The sequence below is a fragment of the Lissotriton vulgaris genome, chromosome 1_1, assembly GCF_964263255.1.
Source record: "Lissotriton vulgaris chromosome 1_1, aLisVul1.2, whole genome shotgun sequence".
NCBI lineage: Eukaryota > Metazoa > Chordata > Amphibia > Caudata > Salamandridae > Lissotriton > Lissotriton vulgaris.
Window position 1 is genome coordinate 1759545947 of NC_141685.1, and position 24555 is coordinate 1759570501.

Consider the following 24555-nt stretch of genomic DNA (forward strand, 5'->3'; position numbering starts at 1 on the left):
AATCCTTTGGAAAAAATACAGGTGAATAACAGGTAAGAAGTCGTTTTTAAGTTCAGTCTCCGTGGGTTTTGATCAACACTGGGCAAGGGTTGGACCACGGTAGGTATGGTACCGCAAGAGGCACTAGGGTGGCTGGGTGCACTGGGCCCAATGTTAAGTCTATGGTCTGTGGCCACCTCAAAGAGGCACCGGTTATAGCTAAGTACCCGCGGTTTAGGGACACAGGCCCTGGGGTTTAAGATTAGCACTGGTGGGGCCACCAAAGAGCACAGAGACTGCACCATCAAAGGTGCATGGGCAGCTGGGTGCAGAGTGCAAAGGAGAAGTTGGGGGCCAAGTTAAAATCAATGGAGATCCTCAGTTGGGAAAAACAGCTGCAGGCTTGGTTCTGAAGGTTTCCTGAAGGAATCCCATGACTGGAGAGGTAAGTTGGATAGTGGGGGGAGGCTGGGATACCGTCAGTTGGGCACACCAAGGCCGGGAGGCTGTGGTTGCAGGGGTGTCATCTAGTGACGTCGGGTTTTCTTACCAGATCCGGTTGCGGTCGGGGAGACCCTTCAGATTGAGGCTGTAGGCATTGAGGGAGAGTTCAAGATAGGTCGTTCAATGATGGATCCCAGGTCAGAATCACCTGGGAGACTTCAATGGGTCGGTGGGCCCCCTGGACTCAGGCTGTGAGCATTGGGTGCAGAGTGGTGCAAGTGTCGCAGATCCACCTTGATACAGAGTCCTTGTGTTGGTTTCTTGGCTGCAAAAATCCATGGGAGATAGGAGTCTTTGTTAAAGACAGCGTACAGACTACAGGGTACTTAAAGGTTGCTGGCTGTGAGCCATGCCAGTTTCTTGGAGCAGGGTCGCTGGAGGAGCAGGCAGTTCGCTAGGTTTGGGGCCAAGTCAGTTGTTGTCTTCTTCTCCACAGCTGCTCAGCTCTTCGGTTCTTCTTCATAGGTCATTAAATATGGGGAACAAGGTTCAGTGGCGCCCTTAAATACTAAATATAACAGTATTACTGAGGTCAGGGGCAGTAACCAATGGCTATTGTCCCTAGGGTGACTACACCCTTGGGTGCCCCCTCCCTATGGGGAGAGGGGCACATCCCTGATCCTATTGGGCCTAATTTTTCAATTCAAGATGGAGAATTTCTAAGCGAGGGGTTCACCTCAGCTCCTGGTGACCCTAGGGGTGTGCCAGGCTAAGGTGGACACTCCTACTCAGTTTGCTAATTTTCCCACCTGTCCTGCCACCAAAAGTGAGGCTTGGACGGAGAGGCGGGCATCTCCACTATTTGGAGCTGCCCAAACCGGCACATCACAAGGCGAGAGCCTTTGAGGCTCACCAACAAGTGTTGTTGTTCCTGCCAGGAGGAGGTGTAAAGCACCTTCACCCAGAGCAGGCTTTGTTTCTGAACTCCGAGAGCACAAAGGCTCTCACCCCATTAGGTCAGAAACTTGTCTGGTGGTGGCTGGCTTTTCAGGGGGCATCTCTAAGATGCCATCTGAGTGTATTTTATAATAATTACAACACTGGCATCAGTGTAGGTTTATTAGGCTGAGAACTTCTCAGTTTTCATTTAAGCCATCATGGAGCTGTGGAGTTAGTGTTGACCAACTACCAGCCCATGCACTCATAATGGCTTCACAGCACTTACAATGTCTGTGAATGGCACAGACACTGAAGGGGCATAGTGCTCATGCAGCTACTCCCTTCAACTGTGTTATGGTGCACTCTGCCTTAGGGCTGTAAGGCCTGCTAGAGGTGTGTCTTACCCATGCCACAGGCATTGTTGGTGGGCATGGCAAACAGGGATATGTGTCAGATTGACTCTTCAGCTTGGTCTGCACAAAAACACGAAGCCTGCCATGGCAGTGTGTGGGTGTTAAGGGGAGGAGTCTCTGAAGGTGGCTTCATGCTGCAGATCCAAGAATACCTCTCTGGTCACAAGGCCCTTGGTACCAGATTTACCAGGAATTAAATCTGGCCCAGAGGTGTGCTAATTGTGCAAACAAAGGTATAGTTTTGGGAAAGAACACAGGCCCTAGGAACCAGATTGACAGGGGCTCGGGGCACACTCAATCAAGTTAGCATCATTTATCTGGCATAAAGTTAAGGGTTAACTAATTAAAAGGGCTCTTTCCTACAGCGACTACCCTGCACACCCTAATGCCCCCAAATTGAGTATTTAGGGGAGCCCCTGTCACCAGAAAAGCAGATCCTGATGACCTACCAAGAAGAAGGTCACTGAAAAGCCGCAAAAGCAGAAGACAGAAGAGATTCACTGACTGACCCAAGCCCTGCTGGCCTGTTTGCTGTTCCCTGTCGAAACTGCCCCAAAGATGTCTCGTCCTGCAGCTGTTGTGAATGTCCCTCTGTAGTAGACCAATAATCTTGTAGTACGTGAAGAAACCACCCTTCGACAAATGAAGGACCTAGAGACCGGTCTTTTTAATGAGAGGGGCCCACAGGTGACACCAAATATGAGCCACTAAGGTCCCAAAATAGGGTCGGCAGGACTCCACTTGAATTGGGGCCATGACCAGAAGGAAACATAAGAAAGCACATCACTGGGGGAAAGAAAAGATGGTTGGTGTTCTTCACCAATATTTATTCCCAAACTTTAACCACGCAATACACTGCTTCGCTGAAACTTAGCTTGCATATAGGTTTGCTATGGACAGACCTAAATGCTCATATGCTAGATTCTGAGAAACCATGAGGCCAAACAGAGATATCAAGGACAAGTATATATAACTTGTCATACTTATTTAATTGCAATTTACCACTGCTCAAACGAGACCTGGCGGGGTGGCAATGGGTGGAATTTAATGTGCTTTAAAATTTAAGGAGTTATAAGAGTACAGTAAAATGCACTTAGGTCAATGAGGTAAACAGTGTGAAAGGTAAGATAAAAACATGGCAGGAGGAACACAGGACAAAGTATCAGAAAAGTCATTATAAAAAGAATTACATCTTAGTCAATATGGAGATGAAGGAGCCAGACCAAATGAGTGAGAAGGAGTTCTTTTTTTTTTATACCAGAGGTTTCACAAGATGAGATTCAGTTATTTGTAGAGACAGCTGGCCTCTACAAGTTTTCAGTTCATTGGTAAGATTGGGCGAAACTTTATGAGCAACATAGGCCGTTTTGTTCTATTTCAATGAGCAGCTTCATGTGACAAAACTGCTGTTTGTGGTGCAAGGCTCACTTTTGTTGTGCTACAAAAAGGGTTTTGGCATTTTCGAGAACATGGGCTTGAACAATGATCCTCAGGTCTTCTCTGGCCTGAACTGTCTAATCCTCATACTATTCTCGATGGGAGTGCCACAACACTGAGGTATACTTGTTGGTTCAGTCTTCTGTCAAAAATAAGCTCCAAAGATGATGTGCAGCTAAGGATCGTAGGATTTAAATCAAGAAAATTGCTCGAACAAATACAGGATTGCACAGGAAAGGAAAGAAGAGATTAGGAGAACCCCGTACTGAATGGTTTGGCTTTCAAACATTGGATTATTACTCAATCAATAAATCTAAACTTTATTCAGTTTTTGAAGTATAAAACCATAAAAGTTGACAGAACATAAACATAATTAAATGTTCAGAATAGCAGCACAATTGATCATCAGTGGTTTCATGGTCGCTTAAAACATAATAACCATAAAACAGAGTAACACGACCATGAGGTATTATAAAATTGTAAAAGGTCAACACCATTAAACATTATAAAACGATGGTATACCATAAATCCGATTGATGGTGACATCAATATACAATTCATAAATCAACATTTTCTTCTTTAAATTAATTCCCTTCATAGAAGAGTCCAGTTTTATAAGAATAAATAAAACTTAAAAAAGGTAAGCATAAGCCCAAAACCCTCAACACCTATTAATCATGACAAGCCCTGGACTTCACCACAGATTTCAGATAACCAACAATGAAGAAAATACAATCGCCTTTAAGCAGTTGTAGATACAGGAGAGCTGGGCGCGACAGAGCAAAATTCAGCTTCTTAAAAATAGGGACTCAAAAAACTTCCTCAGAACCTCATAAAATTTACAGAACATAAAGTGTAGCAGGTCCTGTGGAGACTAACCGTCGCAGCCACAGGATGCAAGCTGCTTGCCTCTACTGCACCCCCTGGGGTAGGCAAGCATGAGGTAAAAGAGGTCCAAGCAAAACCTGGTCAATAAAAAATCGTTCATAAACAGATAAAAGACCCAGGAGATAAGGCTCAGCTAATGGGGTAGTCTTAAACAATAAAGATTTACGAATGCTTGGTTTCTGTAGCTTCCGCTCTTCTCTTTCCAACTTTCTTAAACTGATAAAGGACTCCCCTATTATACTCACATCCTTATTGGTTACTAAATCAGGAATAGTAAAAAGTTCAGCTCGTCCCAGTTTTTCAAAGCTACTCTTAATGTATCTAAACCAAGGTATATTAATCGCATGGTCCAGGGACATACAATCTTTTAAAATCAAATGACAAAGTGTTAGGCCCTCGTTCAACTAGGTTTGGATCCAAAAAATCAGGGGTCTGAGTGTCAAAGTGTCGCTTAGATAAGGTACCCCCAGGTTGGGTATGCATTGGGGTACGCCTAACCTGCGCTTTAGAAAGGAATTATCGGTTACCTTAAAAACATCTGCAGCAATATACCCCAACAGTTCACTCCCATAGGCGGCAGTGGCTACACATCTTGCCTGGTATATCTTCAACAGGGCAGATATAGGTCTATTGCCCAGTTTAGAGGTGAAGTAAAAAATAGCTGTGTTCACCCTCACCAAGTCCCCCGTCTTCCTTTGTTTAAGTGGACCCCATTTAAGCTGGTTGTACATCTCCAATAGATGAAACCCGATAGAAAGTTGGCAAGAAGTTCATTGATAGACTTTCGGTTATCTTTGTGAGGAAGAAAATTCCTGCAAGAGCCTAAAAGCTGTACCTAGAAATAGAATGAAACCCGCCAACAATAGATGGATCAGATTCAAAGCTGACAAGCAATTTGCTGAGAGTGATGTCACCAGAATTGTTCTAAATGGAGATTTCTTTGGGATTCAGAGGAATAGGACAACGACATAAAAGATACAGGAAGCACAGGTAAGCGGGAGCTTGCCTCTAGAGGCAGGATGATAAATCCACAGGGACAGAAAACAAATGCTACGGAGTTGGGGAGATCTCACTAGTTTCGGTGAGCACAAGTCTAAACAGATTGGAGGCAATAACAAATAGATTGTGAACATCCACATTCATGCACCGGGAAAGGGCTCAGTTCCACAGATTAGTAGCAGATACTGAAGCAGTCATGCACCACCTGCTTGTTGATGTAGGTTAATAAAGAACAACACTTGTGCAACAGAAATCGACTCACGGCCTAATAATTCAACAACAAAGGTTAATTTTGGGGAATTGTTCAGGAAAGGCTTTCTAAGTATCATGGATATTCTCATTGTAAAATGATTTGTTCCAGAAAAGGGGTATACACAGGCGCTGCCAGTGTTAATTTATTTACATATTCATGGCTAGATCCCTCTTATTTTTGAAAAAACAATTACAAATCAACAGGACAGCTCGGTGACAGAAGTGGTGAAACTGGTGGGAAAAGCTTTAATATTTTTGTTAGCGAAGGGCACAAAACAAGCCTCTCCTGCTTAGTAAAAATGCTAGTACGACACCTCGCCATGGACAGACACAGCACTGGCTAAAAGCCAGGCAAGAAAAGCTTTTAGTCTGGCATTTAAGGACAAAGGGCCAGATGTACCAATGTTTTTTGCGGGCGCAAATGAGTCTTAGACCCGTTTGCGACCGCAAAAAACATGTGTCCCATGTACTAATACTATTTTGCGAGTCGCAAATCAATTTGTGATTCGCAAAATACGATAAGCGACTCGCTATTAGGAAGGGGCGTTCCAAGGGTGCACCTTACTAATAGCGACTCCTGAAACTATGTATGACTGTTTGGCGACCGCTTCTTCTTTGTGAGTGGCTCTCAAAATATCTTTTAAAGGACAGGCAGCGGTCCCAGGGAACACTGCCTGCCCTTAAAAAAATGAAACTGAAAAGTTTCATTTTTATTTTTTCAAAATGCAACTCGTTTTCCTTTAAGGAAAACGGGCAGCATTTAAAAATAATGAAAACTGTTTTATTTAAAAGCAGTCCCAGACATGGTGGTATGCTGCCCCCAGCAGGCCACCATCCCTGGGAGCACCAGCCATTCTCAATGGGGTCGCAAAATTGGGCAACTCCATTGGGAATCACAAAGGGTCTCAGACACTGTCGTGCATCCCAATTTGCGGGTCGTACATCTGACACAACGTGTTTTAGATGCACGCAGGTCGCCTTGACACCACAGAGAGAGTTTACAGCTGCACCAGTCCCCAAACAGAGAATTCAGATTTACATTGGAGCCAAGAGTCAACCACCTAATCTCACACTTGCATCATTTAACAAGATTGTTCAAATCCAAAATTCCATAACCTAACTTAGATATCGGAGTTCTCCTTAATTGAACAAACATAAGCATCTACGAAGGGATCTGAAATTGCCTGAAATAACAATAGAACCATGGAATAGCTATAGACACCTTCACCAACACTGTTATGTACACAATATTTCCCTACACAGCCACACCACTAGAGAACCACCATCTCTATTCACGCAAATTATTAAACCTACACAAATGTGTGGTTACACAATCCCAGCTCCTCTAATCCACCCATGGCATATTCATCTTGCAAACAAGAGATTCCTAATCCCTGCCTCTAGCATGCTAAAAAACAAACCAGAACAACGAAAGTTGGTACAAGTTTTCCAACACTGCAACTAGAAAAGACCAGCTCTAGCTGTAACCAATACTGTTGTGATGCAGTTAACAATCCATCCACAAGATATGGAGTGGATAGGCTGACTACAGAGGTATAGGGGCAAAAATGTGCCTGATGGTGAACACTTGATGGTTACGGGGAGGGCAGCGGGCCATGTCGGGGTGGGATGATGGGTTTCAAATTTTGGATTCCTTTAAGTCGTATGGAGGTGGGGTAGTGGGGGTCACAGGGGGCAGGCATATTTGTCCGTTTCTGTTTGTTGTAATTAACTTTTTATTTTTAAGTGATCTAAAGTTTAAAATCGGCCATGAAGGCCAAGTTGTATGTGGCATTGGCAAAAACAAAACATATATATATTTTTAAACTATCAGCAAGAGCAGCTTTCTGAAGAGCAATGATGATGGCAGAGTTGAAGTGAAAAGGGTTCAGCTTGAGGAAAAGGTGAGAAAGGCAAGGACAGTTCCCCAGCACTCAAGGTCTTCACTAGAGTGTCATTCAACATGGTAAAGTCAAGGGCAGCAGAGGGAAATTTGCTATTTTACGTTGTTTAAATGGATATTTACGAAATGACATATAGTATTTTCAGCTCTTATGACAGGATAGTGGGAACCTGTGAAAAACTATACAGCAAAAAGTAGAGCATCACTCAAAGAAAAGCTCCCAAGTTGATTGGGAATTAGGATGCGTGGCTACAAAAGGAACAACTAATACTTAACAACATGATAAACCATGGTCAACTCAGGACAGATCCTTGTGTATAAATTATGTTTTCACTAAAACAAAAAGCAGTTTATGTAGACAACAACATTATCTTTTAGAATTAGCCTTTCACCTTGCTGCTGGGTGTGACATGTTCATGTTATTAGTAGATTTGTAAATATATACAGTACAGTGGCTCTACTAATCGGCTGCACGCTCTCTCACTGCTACAGAGAGACCTAAGAGACATTTTCATTTATGAACCAGACAAAATTACAGAAAATGATTTACTACTGATGAAGGGGTCATTCTGATAATGAGAAAACAGTTGCTAGGAAACCGATATAGTGGTGAATAAAAAGGAACAGCTCTGGCTGCTCTCCGACCTTTCCCAGCGCTTAAATGTAAAGACATAGGATTATGAATGAAAGGGCCTTGTAAAGAGATTACTGAGATGGCTGGATGACAGGAGCAGCAGGACTCCTGAACCACAGCATCCATGCTAAATAATAGCTTTCTTATTGGATGCACAAATTCATTCCCCGACGCTGTTGGCACACTTGTTATAGATTGTGCCAACTACTCCATCTTGGGTGAGCTGAACCTACATTTTGACACTCCTTCCAACCTGACGGTACGCAGCATCTCTGCTGACTTAGAGGCCTTTCAGCTCTCCCAGCTGGTTTCCCAGCCTACCCATGTGGGGGGGACATATCCTCGACCCCTTCTTTACCAATCTGCCGGAGACTAAAATCATATCTATTTCTCCGTTAGCGTGGACCGACCATTTCCTGGTGACCGTTCAATGTCCTATACCTGTGACCCCCTCCATCCCTTCGGCCAGACGGGTATCTAGGAGGCTCTGGAACAAACGCAGGCTAGAAGACTTTCATCGCCTTCTAGCTGAAGACCCGCTGGGCCCATTGAATGGCGTGGAAGAGGGCTACAACCTTTTTTGCTCTTGGATTACCAGGGCTCTAGACACTCTGATCCCCATCGTATCGAGTAAAATCAGTACCAGAGAGTCGAGTCCTTTGTATGACAGCGCCTTACGCGCCTTGAAGGGAGCCTGTAGACGGGCGGAGAGAGCATGGCGGAAGACGTATGGCGCTGATTTAAAAGCTGCGTATGCCGCTTCCGTCAAGATCTATCATTGGGCTATTTGTCGAGCCCGAGCGGCATTTTATGCTGCAGAAATTCGTAACAGCTCAAACCCGTCGAAGACCATCTTCAAGGCCGTGAAAGATCTTATGGCGAAGCGGACTTCCTCTGTGGTCGTGAGTTCCATCTCCCACTGTGAATCCCTTGCTTCTTACTTTCTGGGAAAAGTCCAAGCTATCTACCGGGCATTCCCCAGCACAGGGATTGACCTGGGATGTTCTAATGGGACACCACATCATACTACCCTGCTCTCATTTCCCCCTCTTTCTCCGGAGGGGTTTGACAAACTTGCTTTGCAAGTTAAATCTGGTTCTCCATCGGATCCAGTAAGACCTGCTCTTTTCAGAGATCAGGCCTTTATGGGACGTTCTGTTGTATGTTCCCTAGTCAACCTCTCACTGGAGTCGGGTGTGGTTCCAACTAAGTGGAAGCAGGCGGTGGTGTCCCCAATTATCAAGAAGCCCTCCTTGGACCCGTCGAAGCCCGAAAGCTACCGCCCCATCTCACTGCTACCCTGGCCGGCGAAGATAACAGAGGCTCATGTCAACCTGGCCCTGTCAGAACATCTCGCCCGGACCAACGCCCTTGATCCCACACAAAATGGCTTCCGTGCTGGGCACAGCACGGAGACCGCTCTCCTCGTGATGGTAGAACATTTACGTGCGGTGTTGGATGCTGGTCAGATGGCGGCGCTGATATTGTTAGACCTCAGCGCCGCCTTTGACACGGTCTCTCACAGTATCCTTCTGCATCGGCTCGAGGAGATTGGGGTCGGGGGCCAGGCGCTGCAGTGGTTCCGCTCCTTCCTCGGCAACCGTTCCTTCTGTGTTGCCATCCTTCCCTTCAAGTCCAATTTCCAGCCACTGGCCATGGGGGTTCCGCAGGGATCCTCGCTGAGTCCCACGTTGTTCAATCTGTACGTGAGACCGCTAGCTGAGGTCGCCAGGCAGTGGGGCCTAACTTTGGTCTCATATGCCGACGACACACAGCTGGCGGTTACTCTCAGCGGGGATGCGGAACAAGATGCCCCAGGGTTTCAGGATGGACTGAAGGCGGTGGCTAGCTGGTTGACGGGGAACTGTCTCCAGCTCAATGCCACTAAGACAGAGGTTAGGATTGTCGGAAGGGGAGTGGAACTATGGGGTGACCAATGGTGGCCGCCAGAGTTGGGACCAACCCCGGCGGAGTTGAAAAATCTGGGAGTCTGGCTGGATGCTGGTCTTACCTTTGTAGGACACACCAAAAAAACAGTTGCCTGTTGTTTTGGCCTGCTGAGAGGCTTAAGACCTGTCCTCAAATACTTTGATGCCCCAACCAGACAGCTGGTAATCCAGGCCACTGTCATCTCTCGCCTGGATTACGCTAGCTCTCTCCTGGTCGGGGCCAATCAGGCTGAGCTTACTCGCCTGCAACGGGTACAAAATGCTGCAGCCAGAGCGATTGTCGGCCTGCCCAGATTTTGCCCGGTGTCGAGTGTTCTTCGCTCCTTACACTGGCTTCCAGTGAGGAAGCGCATCCTCTTCAAGGTCCTTTGTTTGACCTTTAAGATTTTGAGAGGTATAGGCCCTGAAATCATGTCCAGCTTGCTTTCTTTTTATGTCCCTACACGCACCCTCCGTTCCCAAGGCCAGGCCTTTGCTGTAGTCCCTAGATACATGCTCTGCCGTGTGGGGGGACGCTCCTTCAGCGTTAAAGCTGCATCAACTTGGAACTCTCTTCCGGTTGAAATTCGCCTGCTGGAGGATCTTATGGCTTTCCGGAAAGCCATAAAAACCTTTCTGTTTTAGCTGCCCCCTCTAGTTTTCTGTTAGTTCCTGTTGTGTTATGTTCCTCCTTGTCAATGCGCCAGGACGCTCCTTAGCTGGAGTAGCTGTGCGCACAACAAATAACAATAACATAACATAACATAACGATTTAGCTTGTTTTCCCCCTGAACCCTTGTCAGGGTAGTTCTACCCCATTGTAAGGTAACTCGATAAGCCCTGAAAGGTTGACCAGAGGGAGTTAGAAATGAGCTGAAATGGTTTAAAAGACTAAGCTGGTACGCCAAGGTGTAGAGAGAAGCAATAGTCCATTTGAGAACAGAGTAAAAACACGCTTCAGAAAATACAAGACGTGCGGCTTTCGCTGCTGTTACTATGGAGGGATGTTTCTCTTAGGACATCCTTCGGCACTAATCAAAGATGACAGTCACACAGGGTTAAGCATAGGAGGCTCGAGCCTTTGATTCTACGACCTCATGCAATGAGATACACCAATAACTGGATAGAATACAACTGTTTCTCCTTCATTCTTTTTCTAGTAGTTGTTTTTGCAACGAGTACCACATGATTCTTAGCACTGCAGAACTTCTGCAAACCTACTATACAGCCAGAATAGTATGTACATAGGTCACAAGGACTCCTATTCGGGTTCTCTGAAACAATGTATCCAGTGCCTTGCCAATCACAGCCATCTTTCATACAGCTACCTGCTACTTACTTACAGAAGAGGCAACACAGTGACAAATATGTTGTGGCTTTAAATGTATTGGGGTTCCTTTAATTGTAGGTAACTAGCGTATGCTACAAATGTGGACAGTGTCTAGTGAGGGAAGTTCTAAAAGGAGGCAGTATGGGCACTGAAGTTGTGCTGGACTGCTGACATGGTTGATGGTGCTGCATTTATGCAATAAACGCATTTTGAAAATACATCAGGCTCTGCATCTTAACACTGGCGATCAGCGTCCCTTAATCGGGTACAAGCTCACACCCCTCAGGACCCATGCGTGACTTTATTATAAAATTCACTGGAAACTGTCACAAATATGACATTTGTGGTCTTGGCAAAAAAAAAAAAAAAAGAGTTAAAAGGATTTGGCATCAGACACCGGATAAACAGAAGGTATTGTTTGAAAATGTTACCTTTAAGTTGAATGCACTCAGCGGCTTGAATGAGCGATATTCCAAATGCTTGCCTCTGCCTAAGTCGGTGCCGTACGATCGCTCAGCGGCTCAAGCAAGCAAAGCTTAACACGCCTGCCTCTGCACAAGGACTGCAGCGGGACAACGCGTTTCATGTCATGACACTTTTTATGACAATGCGCACGAGGTGCAGCCGCTATTTTGAATCAGAACATTGTGCATTGACAGAGGCAGCACACCGCCATCTTGAATCGGGACACTGCGCAGAGACAGAGGCAGTGCGCGTAACTGAGTGAGAAATAAGCATCAAAATAGGAAAACTGAGAAGAGTTTAACGTGCTTTGGAAAGAAAAAACAACGATCTAAAGCAGCAAATCATTGACAGTGACAACAGAAAAGAGCTAAAATATTTGGTGATACATTTATTACAAACATGTCTGTCAGCAATGTCTCAGGCCCCAGCTTTTCTCTCTGAGAAAGGAGAGCCCATTCTTCGGTGGAAACGATGGATGAAACTCTTTGACTCATATCTGCTCCGCTATGCCCAATGCCCAAGGTGATAGATATTATGTTGAGTGACCATAACTGTTTGATTACTGAATTAACTTTCTGGAAAAATGATCATGTCTGTGAACAGGGTATCATTGCCAATATCGAACCGCATAGACAGAATGGACATAGACTGAGGTGGAAAGGGGAAAAAGCGGACATAACATCAGATTCCATTATTTCTAGTTGCCTGATGGAGATCACGGCAATCTTAGAACAGGAAGAGACCTCGTCCGACAGTATCGATCACTTTAACAGGATTAATTCAATCATCAATAAAAAGTTTACCAAAGAGGCTGGGTCTAAAGCTAGGTGTATAAGGGGCTGGTTTGACCATGCTTGCTCTACTGCCCGGAATAACCTTAAAGAGGCTCTTGCAGCAAAACCAAGGGACAAGGATCTGGTGGTCCAACTTAGACAGGGATATAACACTACCCTCAAACGTAGAAAAGCTGAATTACAGCAAGAAGCCTGGGATAATCTCACCCAAGCTGCGGATACGAATAATTGTACCCTGTTCTGGTCCACGGTGAACAGTCCATTCCTAAAAGATGACAAGGTCCCAGAACTCACATCTAATGTGAGCATGGACTCGTGGATCCAGCATTTTTCTAACATCTTTGACTCTAGTAATTTAACAGATTTCCATGGAGAAAGATGGCCCATCCTAGCCTTAGATATTACCATTGGAGAAACCATGGCTAGTATAAGATCTAGTAAAGGAGGTAAGGCCCAGGGGCCGGATGGCGTTCCCATAGACGTGTATAAGACTGCGCCAGATATTTGGAGTTCACTGCTTACCAAAATCTTTAACACAGCTATCTGCTGTAAAATACCGTCTACTTGGGAAGAGTCAATAATCATCCCCATTTATAAGAAAGGAGACCGGGGGGATGCTAAAAATTATCGACCTATATCCTTACTGGACTCATCTGTTAAAATTATGAGCAGGGTCCTCCTTGTAAGACTAGAGGAGTGGGCAGAATCTAACGAGATCCTAAGTAATTGCCAGTTTGGCTTTAGGAAAGGCCGCGGTACTATTGAACAGTGCCTGAACTTAGAGCTACTAGTGGGAAAATACACCCAGGCGAAAAAAGGTTCGCTTTATCTATGTTTCGCTGACCTTAGTAGCGCTTTTGATTTGGTAGATCACGCAATATTATGGGCCAAATTATTGGAAATGGGTGCACCTGAAGGCATTATATATTTCTTAGCCCGACTGTATGAAAAGCTCCGCACCAGCGTCCGCTATGGACCCAATGGGGAATGTACTCCTAAGTTCGGGATTGGAAGAGGTATTAGACAGGGGTGCGTTTTAGCACCCCTGCTTTTTACCCTCTTTATTAATGAGGTCGAATCTGCCCTGCAGGCAGTCGCTGCGGATGCCCCTAGAGTAAATAACTTTAACATACCTGTATTACTCTATGCGGACGACGCAGGGTTACTGTCTAGGACACCCCTGGGTCTCCTACGTCTGATGGATTGTTTTGTATCCTTCATTAAGAATAGGAAACTGGTGATCAATAAGTCTAAGACATATGTAATGGAATGTAGTTCGGGAAAAGCAAAAATTAGAGGTAAAACCCACTATGTTATTGATGGTGAACCAGTTAAAAAAGTTGAACATTTTTGCTATTTGGGAATTACCTTTTCTAATAATGGGAGTTGGGCCACTGAACATAAAGTAGTCAGAACTAAGATGATTAGGAGTTCTAATGGGGTCTTTTTGTGTGCCAAGAAGTTGGGGAATAGACGTATTAAAGACATGTTAAACATCTACCAAGCTAAATGTCTCTCTGCGGCCCTTTATGGGGCAGGTGTCTGGGGTGTGTCATCTGCTAAGAGCCTTCAGGTAGAGGAAAACCTCTTCCTGAAAAAGCTCTTGTGTTTACCCAAGTCTACTTCCAATTCCTTGGTTCATAACGAAACAGGGATCCAAGCCCTAAATGATCTGATTATGTTAAGGCCCATACTATTGTGGCGCTCTATCTGGCTCAGTGATGGTACCTCATTGAACAGAGCAATTATTAAGGACTGTTTTTTACTGGACCAGCACTTAAAGATCCCCTGGATCAAATATATTATTGAATGTTCACAAAAATTATTTGGGATCAATGTGCTGACGGACCCCTACAGTCTCTCGGAAATCCCCAAATCTAATGTGAAAACAATCTTTTTAAATCAATGTAATGAAAGGCATCTTCTAGAGGAATCCAAGTTAACTACATGTGTACTGTACAATAGCATGAATGAATTTATTGGTTTTAGCCCATATCTGTCACAGGTAACAAGAACAACGCACCAGTTTGTACTAACCAGAATGAGGATGGGTATAGTACATTATCTGGTTGCGTGCCCAAACATTAAAATGCGCCCTACTGGTGCCTGTGAATGTGATAATAAAACTGAACAAAGCACTAAGCACTTTTTATTAACATGCGAACTGTATAGGGAGTTACGGAAATTCTACTTGAAGCCATTATTTAATAGATTTGGAGTGAGAAATACTTCGGATGCTATGAGACTGCTTTTTAATTTGAATCATCCGGACATTTGCTTTTTTACCGCTTCTTTTTTGCTTAAAGCCATTAGCGCCAGGAAAAGTATGCGTTTTTAAATCATTTTTAAATATTTATTCCATCCCCCTCTGGATATTTTGTATCATGTGTTATTTCTCGAACATATGTATTGTTTAATGTATTGTTTGTAATTAATAATTGTATATTTTATATCATGTGTTTTCTTTAATGAATTATGTATGAATTGTCTGTATTATATGTGCTTTTATGGACATGTTTTTTTAAATGCTCCGAATAAACCTTTATGAAATGAAATGACTCATATCTGGTGGCAATTGGTAGGGAGAAAATTTCTGCAGTAAGGTAGGAAGCGTGTTTGTTGCGCAACCTAGGTACAGAGGGTTGCAATATATATGAGAGCATAGACGAACAACTGATTGGTAATGGAGATTAAGAACCCCCCTATTTGTTTTAAATGTCAATGAAAATGTTTTGTAACACCAACAAACGTTATAAAGAAAAGACACAAGTTATTTACTAAGGCACAGGAACCCGATGAAAAAGTAGGCAACTACATTCCTTCACTTAAAAGCTTAGTTTGAACCTGTGAAATTGGAGAACTAACCGACTCTCTAGTGAGGAATCAAGTAGTAAGGTGCACCAACAGCAGTAGAGAACAAGAAAAAATACTACCCAGTAATCCCTCGCTCAAAGAGGCCATTGCTATTGTGGAAGGAATGGAGAGAGTATATGAAAAGTCATATTGCAGTAGCTGACAATATTCCAATGCAAATCAGTATACAGGAAGTTGGGGAGGGTGAAATGCAACAGTACATGTACGGCATTATTCTTAATATATCTTCTGTAACGAAGCTTAAGACTTCACCGGACACACAGCTTAAATGTTATGGGTGTGGAAACTATGGACATATATACAGTAGTCCAAATAGTTATGCTAAAAATTCAACCTGTCGTAAATGTGGTCTAGATAGGCCATTAAGCCAGGGTTTGTATATTGTTTTAAAAGGGTGCAAGCTGACGAGAACGGGACAGAGGTACAACAAACTGTTGTCCCTAATGTGAACAAAAGTAGCGAGTTAGATGAGGTTGTAATGATCATGCTCAAGTTTGAGGTTGATATTGGTGGAAAGCAGTTTGTGGTACTTGCAGACTCTGGGTCTCCCTTTACGATAATTAGAAAAGATGTGGGATGACAAGCTTGCCAGTGAGGAAGTGGAGTTACTCCCTCCAGACATCAATCCTATTAGCTATGGTGGAGCGAACATTGATGTATTGGGATAAGTGGTCAAGAGAATAGGATTAAAAGATAGACTACTGGAAAAATCTACAAGTCAAAAAGAAGAGGCAATCTGCAGGGATGGAGACACAAAAGGGATATGGGCATAATTCTCAATCCTAATGCTCCTAATGCTTGTGATCAGGTCATTCTACTTAACAATTGGGGTAGGAGACAATATTTTTACAAGAAACTCACAGAGGTATTTAAAAAACAACTTGGGACTACATAAAAGTTTTGAACACTGTATTGTGCTTAATAAGGCTGAAAAATCTTGTGTGCACAAATTACTCAAGGTTCTCAACACGATGCTTGAACCACTAAAGAAGGAGTAAGACAGGTTACCTGAAATGAAGATAACTGAAGAGATTGAGTCATCCAAGTGGTTGACGTCGGCAAACCTAGCACCTGAGGATGGGGGAAAGTCCATCAGAATGTGTGTGGGTCTACGGGTTCTCAATAAATGGATTTGGGTGGACCGCGAACCACTTCCAAATATCTCAGACACCATTACTATGTTGGAGGACGCAAACATTTTAAGTGTCTTGGACCTCTCATCAGCATACCACCAGATGCAATTACACCAAGATTCAAGACACTTAACCTCTTTTGTAAAGCCCCTGGGGGCATATAGCTTTGTAAGGATGCTCTCGGACTGTTTTCAGAGAATCATGAAAATGGTCCTAGGAGAGATAAAACATTATGGTTTTCAAGATGACCTCCTTGTTTATGGTAAAGACGTTAGTGAACATGAGGATACGTTAGGAAGGGTACTGAAGAAAGTAGCAGACAAGAGTCTAGCAGAGAAAAAAAAAGGAAAAATAAGAGTAACATAAGTCCCCTAATTGGGTCGTGTCATCTCAGGTGTGGGTATCCAGCATAAAGTGGAGTTACCTGATAGCATAGCGTGTGCTCCCACACCAAGTTACAAAGAATAGGTAAGATCTCTTCTAGGACCCGCAGAATTTTACTCTAGGTTAATAAACGGGTTTGCAAGCACATCAGAATGCTTTTGAAAAACAGAGTTCCGTTTGCATGGTCAGAAGAGTGTGATATGACGTTTAAGGCAGTGAAAATGGAAATCAGCAAAATGTCTACCTTGGGTTACTTTGACAAAAAAAAACACATCCTAACCACAGAGGCCAGCCTTATGGGTCTGGGTGCACTTCTTACCCAAGTAGTGGATGGTGATGAACAAGTGGTTGCTTTTGCCTCAAGGGCACTAAAGAAGGCAGAGGAGCACTATTTTTGCATTAAAAGGAAGCCCTAGCCATAGTTTGGGTTGTATACCACTTTAAGATTTATCTATGGGGCATTCCTTTCTTGGTAAGAAAGGCTTACCGCCCCTTGCTGCAAATTTCCTCCTGCAATTGCTGTGAAAAACAAAATAATGTTTCTTATGTGACTATAATGACAAAAACTGAATCACAAATCCAGTCCTCTTGGCACCTGTTGCTATACCTGTTGAGCCCTGGGCCAAGCTGGGCTTAGATATTATGGGCCCACTTGAGTTGTTGCCACCCCGAGAGAAGTTTGTGTAGTTGTCGGTTTACCACACCTAGAAATGAGTGTCAACTAAGTGTGTGAGTACGGTATGTACCAGAAAAGTGTTCGATTTTCTCAAAGATGAGTTTGTGAGTGAAGCATTGCCCAAATATCTGGTGACAAATAATAGGGTACAGTTTAACTCCCAGGAGATGCAAGAATTCTTGCATGATTTTGGCATTACCCATCAAAAGACCGCTCTCTATGCGCCACAGGCCAATGGCCTTGCAGAACACATGAACAGAGTTGTGAAGGCCAGTCTGCAAACCTCTAGAGACCAGAATTCCACTGAAAGGGGCACTGAGGGAAATGTGGTGGGTGCATTGCACTACCTCTATCTGTGAGATACAAAGATCCCCTTTTGAGTTTCCAAGTGAACCTGGGGTAGTTGCCATCAAAGGAACAATTTGGTCGAACAAAGATGAAATGAGATGCAAATGTCGAAGCTACCAGCAAAAGAATGACAATAAAAAAATTCAGTCAAGAGGAGAAAGTGTAGTATGGGGGAGGGGAATCTAGTTTTAATGAGAAAACCACGTTGGGAAAGAAAGGGTGCAACCTAGTTTATGGGTGCCTTTACTATTACATCCATTAAGAAAGATTTGGTAACTGTTCATATATAGAGTTATACCTGGAGCATGTCCGGATTGGTGAAGTATTCTGTAACAAGAAAAGCTTGCAAGTTGAGAATATGCCAGAAGCATAAATGCACAATGAGGATGTGGTTGTGAGGAGTGATCATGATGTTGTAATTCCATCTGATAGCTCTTCCAGGATGGGTACTTCTTGGACTGGTCCACAGGATAGACCAACCACCAGATCCAAGAGGATACCATCTCAAGTTAAAGATTATGTCATGAAATAATACAGTAAGACAACAAGCCATAGTCAAACTCATTCCTCGTCCCTTTCATTCATTAACCCAAACATATTAAGTAAAGCGAATGCAAAAGAAACAAACCCCAATAATATCTGCCTGGAGACTCTAGTGGAGTGGCAGGTAGACAACTGTAAAGAAGACTATAAAGAATGGAGTCTGGACAATCGTCACAAGGGCTACCACTTTCCCCACAGATCTTTAAGATAAACACAAGGCCCTTTGATTATCGGTTCTATAACAGCTGAGATGATATGAAGTTACTCTTAACAATCTGACAAAACTATGGTAGGGATGCTAGAAAGCAAACAATCTTTCCCTTGCAATAAAAAAAGATGTCAAACTACAGAATAGTTACATGGCTTAAAACTGAGCCAATGTTGATGGGGCACACGAAGAACAGGATACATCTTCCAATCAGTAATAATTCAATTAGGATTGAAGAAATGCCTATATCTACCCCAGGATTTATTTATGTAATGTTTTACATCTTGGCAGAGCAAAAATATTGATGTTGTGATGATAACGGATTTGAAATTCTACTCAAAATCTCAATTGTCTTTAAAACACCGCTTTCCTTTTCATGTCCCAGACAGAATCTTAAATAAATTACCTAGAGTAAAAGTAACTACTTAACATTTTCAAACAAGCATTTGCAATGCAATAGGTCTCGCATTTGCAAAAGTTGGAGCTATTGGAATTGTAAATGACAATGCCTATTATTAATTTGCTTTGAAAACCTGCATGCAGCGCATAAACACGCACTTCGTACGTATAGTCCTTGCTTACGAGAAGCAAGGCTGGCACTAAAAGAGACAGCCAGCCTTGCTTCTCATAAGCAAAGACTATAAGTATAAAGTGCTTGTTTACGCACATCTTGCAGGTTTTTAAACGCATAAATAAAAGGTATTGTCATTTACAATGCCAATAGCTCAAACTCTCGCAAATGCGAGACCTATTGCATTGCAAATGTTTGTTACAGCCTGAGACAGGACCAACAGTATCACAATAATGATAAGTTTCCTTGTCCACGCCCAACCGGAAGTCCCCTACCACCTGAGGGCTGGGTTTTCAGATTCTTTCCACCCATGAAATGATAGAGTGCTGAAAATACCCTGCGTATCTGGTAGGACTTCACTGTACACTGCTTATGAAGTCGTGAATGGAGGTGAGCGTTATGCTCTAGTGACAGATAGTGCAGCTTGTGTGCATTGCACGTCGGTTACAACAAATGTTTCTAGGGCTCCATTGGTAATTTTCAAAGGATGGAAGGAGGAGCTGCTCACATTGTGGAAAGTGACCCTCGCACAGGCCTCGTCCCTGGTGCTAGCGCCTGAGTGCAAGGCTGGGTCAGGAATCGGGGGAGGGGGTAGCCACTGCTACCCCAGACATGCATGCTCACAGTCTGGACAGGTGTCCCGCAGCCAACGACACAGTTAGTTTTAGGCACACACTCCGAAAAGGAGTCCCACGCCCCCACAAACACTTCTGACATGCCCCGCATCTTTCTCAGTGCTATGATAGCAGTGTTGATCGCTATTCGCCACCATGGTTTCGGTTTGACCTCAACACAATAAATATTATCACAAGTTATTTCTTGTGTTCAGCACAACTATGTGGCCACTGCCACGTCTAATTTACTGCACATAGAGAGCCATCTAAACTAAGCACGCTTTAGGGGCTTAGGAGGCAGATCTGCCCTCCACAAAATAAGCGTTATCAAAGCCAATAGACCTGGCTTGCAAACTTGCATCACAAAAAGAGACATACCCTATGCACACACTCAATGAGTATAAGAAGGTCACAGTGTGGCCATGAACAAATTTACAATTAAGTGCAGAGGAACAACAGTAATACACACAATGATAAGCAGTTGATGCGATTAAATAAACATATATAGGCAAAAAAGTCTTGGTGTCTTGGTTTAATTTATCACAGCTTGAGAACAACCAGCCGACACGTGTTTCATCGCATCTCGCGAATCTTCAGGGCTCTGAATGGTTGTGCTTGGACCAAGAGGTCGCTCTTCCGGTGATAATTCCGACCCGGAGGGGCCCAAGACCAGTATTAAATTCAAAAGTCAAGTTGAATTGATTGGCTTACAAGCGTAATGCGCTTTTATAGGTCACCCGGGAGATGGTATAACGGTCAAAAAGTGTCAATTCGTTCCGTATCCAAGTATTCTTAAACGAGGGCTGATAGAGGTCGCTCTATGGCCTCGTGCGGTAGCCGTCTAAAGAAGTCTTGTTCTCTTCGTATCTCCCGGGTCTCTGTGTTCAAGCTGTGATAAATTAAACCAAGACACCAACTTTTTTGCCTATATATGTTTATTTAATCGCATCAACTGCTTATCATTGTCTGTATTACTGTTGTTCCTCTGCACTTAATTGTAAATTTGTTCATGGCCACACTGTGACCTTCTTATACTCATTGAGTGTGTGCATAGGGTATGTCTCTTTTTGTAACGTTGGATTAGTACAGCTAGCTGACTTCTCCTTTGAGTGGTTATATGGTTGTCCACTCACCCAGTTGCACCACCATCCAATCTATCCTATAGTGCTTCCATACTGGCAGTGCGCCCATTCTCTGACCTCTAAAAACCATTTTTCCTCAAACTTGCATCACAAGCCAGGCCAGTTACCTTTGTCATTGTGAGTTGTGAGAGGCTCAGCATCAGTCTGACAAGGGCCTATGGATGCTCTTAATATGAGAAGTAGCATGGCGGGGAGCTCAATAAGAGGCACTGATTGCACTGAAAAGCTGTACTGTCCTGGCGGCAAGATGGGATGGATCCAACAGATACATCTAAAGATAGATGGGCATTTCAGGTCTGAGAGATCCAGAGCGTGAATCATGGCCTTCTTGGAGAGAAGATATAAATCAGCAGCCTACCTCGCAGCACAATGAAAAGGAGCAGCCTGACATGACCAAAAGCAGCATCACCCAAGTGGCACGGTGAGAGGGAGCAGCTAGGATACTGTTAAGTAGATGCATTTGTGTAGCCATCTTGGTGTCAGGCCACCCTAACCACATCGCTGCTTGAGAGATTCCTCTGCTGTGCTGGACAGTAATAAAAACGGGTGCTCGTCATGAGTACAGGAGCACTGTACTGCATGACGAGCTGAGCTCGTCATGAGCATGGAAGGGGCTAAAAAAAATGGTGGCCATCTTGGAGTCAGGCTAACACTTAGGCACTGACAAAGGCAATTAATAATGTGTTACAGTAAAAAATTAAATTCTGCATAACTTGTACATACCGGATAAAGAAATGCATGTATGGCGATTTTGTGGGCCTTGAAAATGTGGAATAGTTCCTCATGCACAACAATGTAAAGGAAGATCCGACCAGCCAATAGTATGAGGTAATAGAGCTTTACTAATTTTGAGCGGACCCAAAACCCATTGTATATACACATTGAAGTATTCTTAGCAACAGGTGTTGTAGACAACTAAAGCTGTCTTTAGCAAGGCCTTAAAAGCATAACACTTATGAAGCGCTTGTAATATATTAATGAGATAGCTTTGTAATGCTTACAAATCACATGTTAACTTAAGGCTCCTATACTGGGACTTTAATACATTTACAAGGCAAAAGGGAGTGCCCACTAAAGTATCCAGAAATGTGTGGCACTACGAATAGCGTCTATTCGTTTCCAAAGTATTTAAGGAAGTACACATCGAGTTTATATAGCACATAGAAGAACATATATAACTCCCAACTCTTAGAAACGCTACACAGCTCTAATAAATAATACATATAAGTCTAGGTGTCTATACTGAACTACGAAAGTCCTTTGTGACTTAGGAGCCCAGGTAATATTTAGAAACGTCCTTATGGAGGACATGGAGCATTAGGGCGAGTAGTGCTAAAAGGAGCTCCATACATTGTGTGCTACTCCAATAGCGCCTAGAAGAACCCCCATAGCGCCTAGAGTCCTGCTAACTCACCTTGAAGAGCGCATAGTGCAAGTACTGGTAGGGCTCCCTCCGCTGGAAGTCCCAAAGCGTGTCCCGGCCGGGGTAGGGCACCTGGAAGGCGGGCAGGCTGACGGCGGTGTGCAGCAAGTGGCGGAAGAGCAGCAGTTCCCGGTGCTAGCTCTCCAGCGGCTCGGGGGTCTCCCAGCGCCAGCCCACCTCCGACTCAGGGGGTGCCTGCTGTCCCATGAAGGCCACACTACCGACCACAGGTGGCCTTGCTGTCCCGCAGGAGGCAGTGCAGACGCAGGCTGTGCTCCAGGAGCCGCACCGTCTCCCTCCAGCTCGCGCCCTCATAGTGCTCCAGCGCCAGGCTGTAGGTAACCATCAGGGGCACCAGGTCGGCCCGGGGAAGCCCAGGAAGCTGAACTTTTTATACTGAGCCCGGGAGCAGGGTGGCGCCAGTAGGAGCAGGAGACCCCAGAGCATTGCATTGGCTAGGCAGGCTCTTTGCGAGGAATGTAGCAGACTGTGCGGGGTCCATGGCAGCTCGTGTTTGGGGCAACACATTCATGAACCTAGGGTGCCCTGTGCAGCCCCCAGGGGCTCGGATAGCTGCTCCAGCCAGGCTGCCCACTGCCCCCCTGGAGCTGGCCCCTAACTCCAGCCCCCTGCTGCTCCTCTTACCCCCAATCACTTCCTCTGCTCCTTCCAGCCCTGGAGCATGTTGCTCCAGCCCTGGTACGTTCTGCCCCTTCTGTCACTTTTGATGCACCAGACACCCTGCTGCTTCTGCTTGCTTGCTTGCTATCACTCATTATGCCCTGGTTGTCCTTGCCCCCCTGCTGCTTCTACCTCGGTGCAGCTGTACTGTCCCTGCTGACACTTCTCGTTCTGCTGCTTCCCCCGATCCCCTGCTGCCGCCCATCTGCTGCGCCATGTCTTGCCACCCCGACGCTCCTCTCTTGCACCCCGACGCCCCTCTCTTGTCCCGTCTCAAGCACACGCTATACCTTGCACGTAGCAGCCGGCTCAAAAATTCAGTTAATTGAAAGTTGTGAAAAAAATATCTTCGGCTCAAATTCACGCTATTGAACTTCTCAAGATACAGTGGGCCAACGATGTGCTGCAGGATAATGAAAGTGTTAGACTTTAAGGTACTCACTCACAGAGGCCGGCTTGGTTTGATGTGCGTGATAATTCAACTGTGTGTAGACATAACTGACTGCGTGCAGAGCTGCTGTCTGTAACTGAAGCACTCCTGAAGGTAAATAACATTAGGAAGACCAGAATAAATAGCAGCTTGACACTTCACTTACTGTGTCAGCTGCAAGCACGGTCATTGACGGTACGGGAATGATCTGCACCATTTGCACTGGTACAGTCCCAGGCAGCGGGCCACAGACCAGATTGGACACTCCACTCCGAATCTCGTGGCATTGGCAGAACTGGCTGCAGTGGACTGCACGCAGCAGATGAGCAGTCATGCTGATGCATCATTACGCCGGCTGGGACGTGTTTGGAAAGCTGAAGCTGCAGGCCAAAGTGCGCAGGCTGCCAAAAAAAGGAAACTGTGCCGCGCATACACGCAGCCCCCCGGCGCCTATGGTGATGTATAAAACAACAAACACACCACTTCAGAAAACGAAAGAAAACAAGCACGCAAGTGGTGTGCGGGCAAGTGCGCGCCACAGCGAGACATCTGTTTTGCATTATCGGCCACGATAATGCAAAACAGATGTCGGCCCTGCGGGTAACAAACACCAATAGGCAGTGGGCGGGGCAAATGCGGGACATGCGCCCGCATTTCCCCAATTGCGTGCGGTCTTTGTTAGAAAGACGCACGCAATGCCCAATAGCCTGCAAGGAAAACAAAACCACACGCACAAGCGTGTGGTCAGCTTTCCATAGCCCTTTTACTATTCACATAAAGTCTTGCGCTGCACGAGAATGCTGTGCACTGCAACGCTAGGCGCGAGACCTAAAAAGTACCATAGGTGAAAAGAGTTAGAAGAAGCCAAGTCTAAATATGCGTAACAACATTTTAGTGCTATTGAAAGATTATGGAAGTGAAAACCCACTGATTAATTTTGTGCCTAATATTTCTTATAGGATATATAGACATTGATTTGGTGTACAGCTTAGTGAATGCTTGCAAACCTAAGATGTTTTAGCCACCTTTCAATACCTAAATTAAACTGAACTAAACTACACAGGATGTCCTCAGACAGCAGAGAGAGCTCTTTTTAGAAAGGATAGAGGTGCCAGATAAATAA

At 44.5% G+C, this 24555-nt stretch overlaps 1 protein-coding gene across 1 annotated transcript in view; it reads right to left on the reverse strand.

Moving 5' to 3' along the window:
• The window catches only part of NDUFA12 (NADH:ubiquinone oxidoreductase subunit A12), a 200708-nt gene that overhangs the window by 61849 nt on the left and 114304 nt on the right, over positions 1 to 24555 (reverse strand). The window lies entirely within an intron of this gene.